The sequence below is a fragment of the Centruroides sculpturatus genome, unplaced genomic scaffold (assembly GCF_000671375.1).
Source record: "Centruroides sculpturatus isolate CEXI.00-Female unplaced genomic scaffold, Cexi_2.0 scaffold1089, whole genome shotgun sequence".
In the NCBI taxonomy this organism is placed as follows: domain Eukaryota; kingdom Metazoa; phylum Arthropoda; class Arachnida; order Scorpiones; family Buthidae; genus Centruroides; species Centruroides sculpturatus.
This window is the reverse complement of record NW_019385345.1, coordinates 178389-191871: the sequence shown is the minus strand read 5'-3', so window position 1 is coordinate 191871 and position 13483 is coordinate 178389.

Genomic DNA, 13483 nt, shown 5'->3' with positions numbered 1-13483 from the left:
TTAATTTAATTATACTTAGGGCTAAAAGCATTTTCTGTAATAATAAATGAACAAAGATAGTGACCAACTCTTGAATTCAAATGGCCAATATAGGAAGAACAGATACCTGGTTGTAATTAACATTGTATATCTTTTTTAAAAGCAGGAATTTTGTGTATTAGACCCTTTCTTTATTATTCCCTTTTATACAGTATAAGATATTTATAGCCATTACTACATAGGAAACAATAGTCACAAAGGGTTCTAAATTAAAAATGCTCTAGGGTGAGGGTTGGTTAATTAGCCTTCTAATATTAGGGTCCTGTTAACATCTGAGAAACCAGATGGTCAGATAGAGCAGTGGGTGGAGTCATCTATGACTGGTAAAATTAGATCAAATGCTCAATGTGCACTTTCAGATAGCAACAGTTAGCAATACAGACTTTTTTATTTTAATGCTAATATTTGTATTTCTGATGTAAATTTTTATTGAGACATACACAGATAATCCACAAACCAAATAATTGAAAGTATACTGTATCCATCTTTCTTTTATTTGCTATCTTTGTCATTAAACAAAATTGTTTTAGATTCAATGATGACATGAGAAGTAGAATTTGCATAAGATCAAAAATGTTTGACAAATTTACATTAAATTATTTGCTAGAACATCAAGAAGTTTTGAGTGGCGTATTTAGTTATTGATCCAGTTATCAGGAAGAAGATAATTCTCCATTTAGAAGTTAACTGACATAAAAACTGTAAAAGGATCTTTACAAAGTGAGGTTTAAATTAAAAAATTATATAACTAGTTAAGAATAATCATAAGTCAAATTTTAAAACATATCAAAGCTTCCAAAAAATTTTATATTTTTCAGGAAATTCATACAGTAAATTGTATTGGCATTGAATCACATGCTATTTTATTTTTCACAGAAAGACTTATACTTTATACTCAATGAAAAAAAAATGTTTGGAAATTATGTTAAAGTTCAATTACTGGTTAAAAAGGTTGTGTGTATGATAGTTTAATGAAAAGAATGATGAAATTGCTAACATCATGTTGCATTATAATACACTTCATGATTTTTAAAAAAACTTTTGTAAATTATCTTTTATTTAACAATATTGACCTGAAAACACAATTAGAAAGTAAAACATGAAAGTACTACAAAATGTAACTTTACTATTGATTTGCTTTGTGTCATTGAATATTCTGTTCATGTTTTTTGATATGTTTTGTCTTTCACATAGCATGTTTAGAAAAGTCAAGCTTTATTACATTTTACATTTAATTTTTATAGAACTGTCATTGTATTATCATAGAATTACCATATTCCTCTTTTCCCTGGACATGTACTCTTTTTGGATGTGAAATTTTTGTCTGATTTCATTTTATAATACTAGCTTACCCGTCGCGCATTGCTGTGATCTCAGAAGAAACGAAATTCAAGCAAGCTCGTTATAATAAAATTCAATTTACATTTTATCATTTTTATTGAAACTTATTATTATTATTCATTTTCATTGGGAAAACATTTCAAAGTGTCATTTCAATTCTATTTATTTATTGGAGTGCTTGTGGATACACGATATTTTTTGTTTTTCTGTTTGGTGTGTACACGAATAAATGAGGTTTTCTGATGCGTGAGCTGGCACATACAGTTGTACATGTAGAAGCACAGATTCTCCAAATCTAGCCCACACACTTGCAGCAATTGTCAGAAGTACGATATTCACCATTTTCATATATTTTTTTTAAACCTTTACAATTTTAATTATTTAATTGCTCCTTCCTCTCTTCCTTGGCGTGTTGTGAAATTTCTGATAGTTGGATAATAAACCATTTTATTATAATTTGTCTTTTTAAATTATTTTGAGTTGATATTAAAATTTGGAAAAGTGAATCCCTAGATCGGTAAAATAGGCGAATTTCCTCCTACAACTTCGGTTGTTGTTCGGGATACAGTTACGGTTTTAACAAAGTTCGAGCAAATACATAATTAGCAAAAAAAAAAAAAGTTGAAATAAAGTGATTAAACAAAAATTATTACAAATATCGTAAATAACAGTTCACAAATGCACATATAGAGATACTTTTTGGAGGGGGGAAATGGTCTTCACAATTTGAAATCGATCGAACACACAGTAAAATGCTCGTATACACACATGCCATCTATTGTAGGATAAATGTACTATACCAGAAACCTTCGTGGGATTAAACAACTTCCCAAAGTTTCATGGCAATCAGATAAACAGTGTGGTAATGCATGACAGACAGACAGACATTTTTACATATAGTAATACGTCGACTTCTTCGAACCCGGAGTTACACAATTTTCAAATCTCGTTGATTCGTCTTTTGTTTGAGTGCCATGCAACTCTTGGTTACTCACTCCCCCCACACTATTGTTCAGCTTACATGTTCGGATGTGTCATGCAGAATCGACACATAATTACAATTTATTTTGTGTTATTTATTTCTGTGTTTGTTATATCTACGGAGACTTGAGAGACTCTATGTGGTGATTTCTTGTAACCATGAACGAATCACAAGACGAGATAAGATTAACGAGAACATTTATTAGCTTACTTACATCCGACTTGGATTTTACACAAATTGCAAAATTATACCCTGACTTACGTGAATTTGACTTACGCAGTTATCGCTCGGTCCCACCTATCGCGTAAGTTTGGGGTATTATTGTATATAGATAAAATAGATCATAAAAAGCAAAATTAGATGTGTATGTATTTTTGTTTTTTCTCCCATTATAAAATATTAATTAAACCTTTTAAATTAGTTGTGGATTAAAATTCTGAAAGTGTTAACATTTTTTACCATCTTTAACGGCTTTTATCAAACTGTTCTAAATATGAATCAAACACTTTTTAAACGTAACAGAACAAATAGAACATAGAGCTCTTATCATCATTTGAATCTGGAAACAATGATTACTAATTATTTTCAATTACATTAAATTATAATTGTAAGTACACATTCACAACATACAATTGTAAGTACACTTGAAATTAAGACATATTTACTAATGTTTTCATCCTTTTATAATTGTAAGTAATAACAATAATTTTCATATACTGTAATAGACATATCAAACATTAACAGCCTAATTTATATTAATTAATATATCAATTTATACTTATTCAGATATATATCTATGCCAAAATGCATTTCAGACTTACTGGTCCTTTTTCAGTTGGCTTTCTTATAATTATACATATGTTAGACCCAAAGACAAAAATGCTTATTGAGGAAAAAAAATGACAACAATGCATTCTGACTTCTCAGATCCAGTCACAATGAGAATTTCATATTGTGGCATTCTCAAAAATGTGCGCAATGTGTTTTTGCATATTCAATAAGACCACAAAGCAAAATTTGTGATGATATTCTTGTAATAATCAACCAAAATGCAATCTGGCAATGTGAAAATGCCACAATGCATTGCGTACCCTTATTAATTAATGTAGCCATGATTCAATGCAAAAATAAGTACAGTAAAACATTTTTCTATCATTTAGAATAAAATTAAATTATAATCTACATTGAGAATTATACTGAAAATAAACAGTTAGCCTTTGAGCCTTAATGTGTAAGCCTTAAAGATATATAAGACTTATATACAATAAACTTCTATTGATCATTATTTTTTTACTAATATTAATATAAAAATGTGTTTGGAGTTGGTCCCTCTGTAGGAGTGTTATCATTGAAAATAAACTTGCAATCAGTTGACAAAGTGATTTACAAATAAATTTCTTATTTTAATTAAATCTATAATACCTTTTTTAGATATCTAGGATTTTAAGGTATCATATGTAGGTATCAAGGATTCATAAACAAAACAACAAACAAGAAATTATCTTCTTGACTGAATTATAAAAAAAAATAGAGTTACATTTACTAAACTATGGTTCTTTTAATCATATAATGTTTTGTGACAGGAACTTTTACTGATGAGTATTTTTTAATCATAAAATTATTCAGTAGTCCTTTGGTAGAAATTATACATAAATTATTCATTAAAAATATTACATTACATCATTGCTGCATTAATACATATCCACAACACATTGTAGGATTTTTACATTGCTGGATCACATTTTGTTTGAGTATTAAAAGAATATCAACACAAATTTCACTTTGTGGTCTTATTGAATATGTAAAAATGCATTATGTGCATTTTTGAAAGTACCACAACATGAAATTCACATTGTGGCTGGACCTGAAATCAGAATGTATTGTGATTGAAAATGTTCCTAGAGTGAAAAAATCTGTTTTTGAGTCTAACACATACATACATAAATAATTAAACTTTAGACCAACATTTATAATGTACTTCACATAAATTGTTTTTTAATTTTACATTATTATTATTTATTTGTAAATTTTCAATATCTGATATAATTCAAAATACATTAGAATTTTAAAAAGTTTTCAACTTCATTTCTATGTGCTTATACTCCATTTTCTTCCCCATTACAGCTAACAAAATATAATTTTAACTTATACTATACTTGTGTCCACTTTGGACGTTGTAAACTGTGTTTCTTTTCCTTCAGGATAACAAGTCCTAGTTCACAAGAACGTCCAAAGTGGACACAGGTATAGTATAATTAATTAAGGACAAGAAGCACATATCAACATATAATTTTAATGATTACAATAATATCTTAAAATCAATACAATCTAAGGTGGTAAAAGTTTTTTACTACTACTTACATTTGTATATTTTTTTTAATATTAACTAATATTACTAAACTATAAACACACCTTGTAACAGCATTGTTAGCTATTTTCTGTTGCACATATTGTTAAAATTGTTTCCTTTATCTAAAAATACAACTTTAATTTATAAACAAGTTCATGTTGACATTACTAACTTTCACACCTAAAAGTAAGTATTTATATGATAATATTAAAAATAATTTACTTTCTTACTTTCATACTTTCTTATCATCACATGAATACTTACTGTGAAAAAACAAAAAAAAAAAACTTGACTATAGCTCTCTCTATCTAGCTTGGGCCCATACTGGTTATTATTGAGGCATTCAGAAACTGTTTCAGATTAACTTTATATACACAAAAAATAAAAATGTTTTTGTTTTCTTGTTAGCATAAAAACACCTGATCTGACATCTATATTTCTAGCATAAAGGCATATTTGCTTACCACAGAAGGAGGGCTTTCTCTAAGGATTACAAGACAAGTTCAGAAAGTACTCCTGAACGCCAGCTGCTTATAGATATGTCTTTTCCTTGTGTGTACATGATTTTTTCCAAATTAAAAGAAAGAAGAGTAACAAGCTGTGTATGCTTATTGTTTATCAATATATGCATGAAGGAAGTGTTTTAAATGACAGAAATGTGGGTGGAGACAGATGGAAGGATATAAAGATCCACTGTGATAATGATTGTAATGTATTGTCATCTAATAATCAGATATCATGTAACCGTCTAATCAGGATTAACTATTCTAATATCTACACTTATAATACTGTAAGTTGTCAGTAATGCATCTTTGTAATGTCTTCTCAATATTGATCATTGGAGAAATACACTTATCAACAACAAAAGTTAGTTGTTTTTCTAGCTTATGTATCTCCATGAAAGTGAAGAGGCTTGGGGTAGCTGGAGAAAATACAGTTCTTTGGCTTTGCTTAGGCAAAGTTTTTTGGCCAGGCTAGTGTTGTAGTGTTGGAGAATCATTATTTGCTTCTGTAATCAATTGAGAAAGTATCACAGTGCATTCTGTAAAAGATATGTATGTACTCCCACATTGCCTTTGTGCAAGTGCTTCTTGGCATAAATACAAGTCCTTAGATTTATCAGCTTTGATTACCATAATGTTGTTCTCCTTTCATCACTTTGTACTAGTCCTGATGTTATCCCATAAGGTACTCTCTCATTCTACATTTATCACACTGCATCCTCACAGCAGTTTTCCCACCTAAAAAATTCTTTATCTCTCCAAGTCTTTCAATTAAGTATTCCAAATCAGGTAAAACATTCTTGTTTAATAGATGCACATACATCAAACAAACTTAATTATTTCTTTCAAAACATTGTGGAGGTACAAAATCATCCCAACAAATGAAACAGTATGTAATGAGATAAAAACGAGACATCACTTATTAAAAATAAAAGAAAATCTAAAAACTATTTATTAGTGTTACTGGTAAACAAGTTTAATTAACAAATACTTTTGACCATATATAACCATCTTCTTCAGGTAACACAGCACATAGAACATTATAAATTTAGAAATAGAACACATTTTCAAAATTGCATGAAAGAGCATGTTTTTGTTTTCTTGTTACCTCCACGTAATTGTATTATCCATTAGAGTTTATGTTAATATTTACTTCTTAATCTATTGTCTGTCTACTGGGCAAAGTTTGTGACTTGTGTTAATGTCCTTAGTAAACAAATTCTGGTTGTACAGTTTGTTCTCAAGTTGGATCAAACTATTGAGAAGAGTGTAACTTTGTATTCTTTAGTCTCTGATGGCTTTCTGTAAATATAAGAATCTCAACTTTACAGAAGGTTGTGAATCCCTACTCCCAAATATATAATAAATATCAACATTTGATATATTGCAAACAATCCGCATTTGGTGAGGAATGAGTTTCATAGTAGCTTTGCATATTTTAAAAAGAATGTTCTGATATTCCTTAGCCAGCAAAGCCATTGTATTAGCATATATAAGAAGATTACATAAGCAAAAAAACAGAATTACATATTACTGAATAAATATTACCATCTATAAACTTATCAGGAATGACAAGGACCAAATATAACACAAAAAGACTACTAATCTTAACACTGCGTTGAGTAACAACAATCCACAAAACCTTTTTATAACAGTGTTGTGTCCTATAACAATCTTCACAAATGTTTTTGACCTCCACCAAGGTCTGCTTCAGGTGGTGACTAAACGGTGTCTCCTCTTAACCATTGGAACGATGACACCCGAGATGTAAATAATGCGCTTATCGCATTTCACCCTTCCACTTGTCCCAGTTCAAATTCTTTGAATAAGTATCTCCACGCCTGTGCGATCATTTCTCCATCTTTAAAGTTAATGCAGGTGCCCCCAATGTTGGCTTTATAAATCTCCCAGGCCTCCAGGTGCCGGATGTGATCAATACGAAATGCCTGTCTGATTACTTTGGTGTTTTGGAAGTCCGCCCGAATTTCAGGGTCAGTAACGTAGGCCGACAAGGTGATGGTGTGCCTGTTATTTTTAATATTCAATTGACGCTCACGTAACCATTTTTGTGTTGAGTGGACGGTGGAGCCAATGTAAACTAAGTCTCTATGGAATCTATCGTCCCTGATAGGAATGGAGTATACCCCTGGGGCCCTGTTGAGATCTATCGCGTCCTTCGCGTTGCACAGCAGGTCGTAAATAGTGCAGGTTCTCCTGTATGCGATCTTCGTGTGATTATGGCAAGCAATATCCAGGACCAAATATATCCTGTGATATAAACTGGCATATATAGAATATCCATGACACACTACACTCATTCCTTAAAAACCAGAATTAGTAAGTATGAATATATAATAAAAAAATGGATACACTCAACAGCTTTAGCAGCATATATATTGAATGGCTCAATGGAAATACACTGGAATAAAGGTAGGATCATAAACACCTAAGAAACAGATACAGCCTCAAATGGACAGGCGAACTTAAAATATATGACTTAGGAATATGACTATAAATTTCAAGGACTGATGAATGATTTCTCAATTATGATCATGGTATGAGATCCCATTAAAATAGGGCATTAAATACACTTTCAAATAACCTAAACCTTACTAAAATACAGACTAACTAATTTTATACATAACTGGTGCAGTCAGTCCAGTGTAGTGTTGTTAAACAAAAAGTCCGACTCTGACTCCAGTAAATTTGCAATGTGCAACTCTGACCTTACCCTTTCATAAAATGTCATACTATAATTCCTTTTATAAGATACCACTGGGTACCCAAATATCTATCTAAAAAGTCATACTAAAATTGATGGCAAAAATCAAATAATGGATATAATGAATTTAACTTGCAAAAAGTTTTGAATACATAAATATACACACTACATCTTAATTTAATAGCCAAAAGAATTCCACTGTTTTAGTTAATTATGAAAAATTGATTTAAATTTAATTATTTTCAAGAAAAAGTTAAATGCAATAAAATGCAAAAAATAACAATTTGATGAATAATGTATTAAATTGGTGTGTAAAATAGTTTCTCCTGCTCTGGCTACAACTGGAGTAGTTAATTTCCTACCAACGATTGACTGAACTGGAGTATACTATAAAATTTTAAAATACAAAATTTGGAAAAAAATCAATTGTTTTAAACTGTTGGGTACTATCATCTCTGAGAACCAATGAATAATAAGCTGAAACAATCCTAATAATTAATTTTTCAGTTTTCTCTTCCTCTTTTAGTTTGTTGCAGTTAGATCTTGGTTTTACTTTTTTCATTGTTTTTGTATTGACTGTTTTAAGATCAAATTATGTTATCAAAGTTATAATAAATAGTCATAAATAACTTGAAACCAATAGGCCAGTGAAAAAATTACTTAGTCAAATTAGTAAAAAAAAAAAAAAACAGTTGATATCCAAAGAAAAACATCTGAGAAGTAAAAAAGGATTGAACCAAGTAAAAATTATGGCACTTGAAATAAAAGACAAATTTTTTTCTTAAAAGTTTCTTTTTGGCAAAGATAAGCTTGATGCTTTGAAGTGGTACTTTAATTAAGTGTTTACTTTCCAGGTGCAATTCCACAAGTGTTCAGTGGTTTTATCCATTTGGCCAATGTTGGGCCTTAAATTAATAAAAGTTATTTTCTGAAAGTATGAACATGTCGTATGAGGTACACACAACATTTTGCTATGAAATATCAAAATGATATTAATCCACAAAGGCTATCTAAATTTATTGAAATATCTGTTTTCTAAGAAATTTCTTTAGATAGCATATGAATTAATTAAAAAGTATTTTTCTTACTTCATGTTTTACTAATAGTAATCTTTGAGGTCAGAGTTGCCAAGTGGAAAGAATTTTACCAACTCCAACTCCACAACATTGGTCTAGTCTGCTTAAGAGAAACAGTTGGGCCTGATAAAAGAGTTATCTACTAAGTAAAGTTTCCAACAGCCAAACTACGCTTAAGAGAAACTTTGTTGCTTTAAACCAAACTACTTTCAAAATCAATCAAACTCAATCAGCTTAAAAAAAAACTTTCATTTTAGCTTTGATCATAAGTGTATCAAAAGACTACATTTCCTTATTATAATGTGGTTTTTATTATATTAACTAATTTTTTTAATCAATGGTTACATAATTTTCAATTAAAAAAAAAAAAGTAATTTTTCATTGTTTACAATTTTTCAACATATTTTTTCACTTTCTGTTTATGTTACCATTTTCTAGAGCTGTTTATCTGATCTCTTCTTCATCCTTTTTGATTTTAGAAAAAACACATTAATTCATTCCAAATTTTTTAGCAACATCAAAGTATTCTTAAATTTTTATCAACTATTAAAGCATTCCTTTTTTTGTTGACAGAGGTTATACTGATTGTTAAAACAAACTAAAACCAAAAATAAATCCGTTTTGTTTTAATAATCACAAACAAAAGGATAGCACTTGGATAAGAAAATAAAATCAAAACTTCATCAATAAATTAACAAAAGTAAGATCATCATTGGAGCAAGTCAGCAGACCAAATTGCCAATAGACAATCAGAATAGACTGAGTGTGTGATATTTGTTTTCTTCTAAGCAGATGTTTCTAATATTAGAGTTTCTATTATGCAAGGCATAACACTATCAAGAAAATGGGGCATAAGAAATCATTTCTATTAAGCAAAAGTTTCTGTTATCCAGGTTTCTTATAAGTGAACTCAACTATGTTATTATAAATCTACATATACAAATTGATTTAAAGAAAAATTTGTCTAATACATAGTATTTGTTCATAATTTACAACCAATCATTGTTGTGTTCCAAAATTCAAATGATGATAGGAACTCTATATTCTATTTGTTCTGTTATATTTAAGAAGTGTTTGATTCATACATAGAACAGTCTGAAGGTCATTAAGATGGTTGAAAATGTTAGTTGTGAATTAAAATTTTGAACGTGCTAATTTAAAAAGGTTTTCTACATTTATTTGGTATATGCTGAATCAGTTATTCTATTATTATTTTTTAAAATATTGATGTAATCAGTGTAAAAATTATCACAACCAAACAAACAAAACAGTGTGTCTACTCAACTTGAATATGTATAATAAACTTAAACTTTTCTTATTTTAAATATTCAAATAAAAACACCTTAACAATACAAATAAAATTGAATCAAGATATACAGTAGAACCTCGAAAACTCGGCCTAATGTGGACCGAAGGGTGGCCGAGTTTGTGAAAATGCCGGGTTATCGGGAATGGGGTTAAAAAAAANGAATTCGCGGCTCTACTGATCGAGGCTTGATCCCAATATACCTCGACCTCTTGCTGTTTGGCAAATGCTGTGAGCACTGTGGCATCTATGTTCTTACTCACAGAGTATTTATGTTCCTTGAGTCTTTGTTTTAACTGCCGCATAGTAGCACCCACGTAAACAAGGTCTGAGTTGAACCGCTGATCCTTTATACTTTATAGGTATAGAATAAACTCCTCGTAAATTATTTCGCTTTTCCTTTCTCTTATCGTTTCTTAACATTCTGTAGATCATTGGATTACGCTGATATACTATTTGTAGATTATTACTGTTTGCCGTTCTCCTAATCATTTTTCGATTTTGAAGAAAAGACATATCTACAAGAAAGAGGTGTGCCAATGGGTAGTCCTACATCTGCTTTATTGTGTGAATTAGTCTTGTGTCAGATGGAAAGCAATATCCTGCCTATGTTTCAAAATGAAATAATAGTATATTCAAGATATGTAGATGATATTTTCATTCTATGGAGAAATGATAACAATGTGCAATGTTTTTTAAACACAGTCAACAATAACCCATATGGTTTAACTTTGGGTCTAGAGCAAGAGAATAGTAGTAATATTAACGTCCTCGATTTATCTATCAAATGCAAGGAAGGAGAAATCTGGATGGACATTTATCGCAAACCAGTTTAATGTGCCTAGATCGAGATCGATGGAATTCCCAGGAATTCCATCGATCTTAGGCACATTAAATATGCAGTGATTAGGGCATGGATTAAATGGACATATATGCATTGCACGAGTATCTATGATACTTACAAAGAGTTGGATTACATTAGGAATACAGCAATGCAGCAATGTTATCGGAGGGGGGAGGTGGACGAGCTTATTACGAAGTTTCAGAATCAGAATCGGCAGCATCCCAAAATTATGACCCAGGAACGAAGAGTAGTTCTTAATTATTTTCCTTTTTTAAACAAAATGATTAGGAGAGTGGCAAATACAGTAATAATCTACAAATAGTATATCAGCGTAATCCGACGATCTACAGAATGTTAAGAAATGATAAGAGAAAGGAAAAGCGAAATAATTTACCAGGAGTTTATTCTATACCTATAAAGGATCAGAGGTTCAACTCAGACCTTGTTTATGTGGGTGCTACTATGCGGCAGTTAAAACAAAGACTCAAGGAACATAAATACTCTGTGAGTAAGAACATAGATGCCACAGTGCTCACAGCATTTGTCAAACAGCAAGAGGTCGAGGTATATTGGGATCAAGCCTCGATCAGTAGAGCCGTGAATTCCAGACAGGCATTGAAACACCTTGAAAAGATAGATACACAAGGCACACATAAATAAGGGATGCATTAATCATAGAGATGCAGAAGGGTTATCTTATGCCTGGAAATCCTTTTACAATAACACAGATTAACACCTTGTAATCAACGTATATTTTCCCCCCCCTTTTTTTTGGTGGCTTTATTATTTTTATGTTATTTGCAAGTTATTTATAGATTTTCAGAAGACGCAAGTCTGATGAATTACGCATGCGCATTTCGGTTTCTGTTTAATTTGTATTTCATGCGTTCTTTTTTAACCTTGGTTCAACTGAAGATGGCCGTTTAAAAACAGTTGAAAACGTTTTTATTGAATATTTTTTATTGCTGGATAGTTAAAGATTTACTTTATTTATATTTTCAGTTTATTTTATAAACTACTTCACNTAATAAATTAATGTTGAAAACTGAATAATTTTTTTTAAATTTAAATTTTTGATATATTTAATGCAGATAGTGAAATGAAATATAATAATATAAGAAATATAGAAATTGAATATGCATATCAGATCTCAGAAAATTAGGAAAGAAATGCTAATCTTTTGATTAATTTTTCAATTTTTGTATGATGGTTCCTATAAAAAAAAAAATTAGTTTTGAAAAGTTTTTGATTTCATAAGCCATGTTTACCAAGTTTATTAATTATTTACGTTAAATACAGATGTTAGCACATTTATCTGTAATCCATATTTGCAAATCATTAAATAATTTAATCAATTAATTTCTAATCTTAACATTTTTGCAAAAATTAGTATTTGGTAATCATTTGTTGAATTATTTAGATAGAATGATAATTTATTCTAACTAATGATAAAATTTCTGTCATTAGCTATTGCTAGAATCCTGTATATTGTTAATGGCAATAGATTAGTTTTGGAGGAACATCTCATTGAACATGTGCCTTTAGGAAGGAAGTAGAAGAACATCTGTTTTAATTACATTAGTACTGTTATCAGATGGGAAAATGTGAAAAAAACATAGTGAAATATGGGAAAACTGAAGTAGATATTTGAGTTAGATTGGATATAGAAATATAGACTCTGTATAATATATCATATTATGGTATTTGTTCATAATTTTGCTATAAAATCATCCTCATTCCATGCACTTTACCAATGTACTACAGATCATATAACAAAATTAGTACTCACCAATACTAAAATCTAGCAAAATGTAGAAATTTTAATGTAAACTAATGTTTTCATCTATATATGTAGCAAACATTAATTCCATATGGTTTAATTACATAGAATAGAACAGTAAAGGCAGGGATGCACAACCTTTTGTGAAGAAGGGCCAAATTAGGATTAAGTTTACTGACTGGGGACCGGACCTCCAAGTGATTAATGCGATGGCTGAGATTGGATGCTGGCAGCAATTTTCTTGATGTCTGGTGTAATGGCAGATGTCGAAACAACCAGCAAATTTTCCAAATTCTCTTTGGTTAACCTGTTCCATGTTTTGCACTTGTTTAAATTCATAAGCGAAAACACTTGTTCGCATACATAGGTACTGCCAAACATGCTTGCCCAAAATCGAGCATTGTCTTTCAGTTTTGGAAATGATGTATCTGGCAGTTCTTTGTAGAATGTGAGGAGATTAGAATTTTTGAACTGTGATTTCAATTCATCACTGCACTGGATGTCTATCAACTCAAGTTGGACATCTGGAGGGGCATCTTC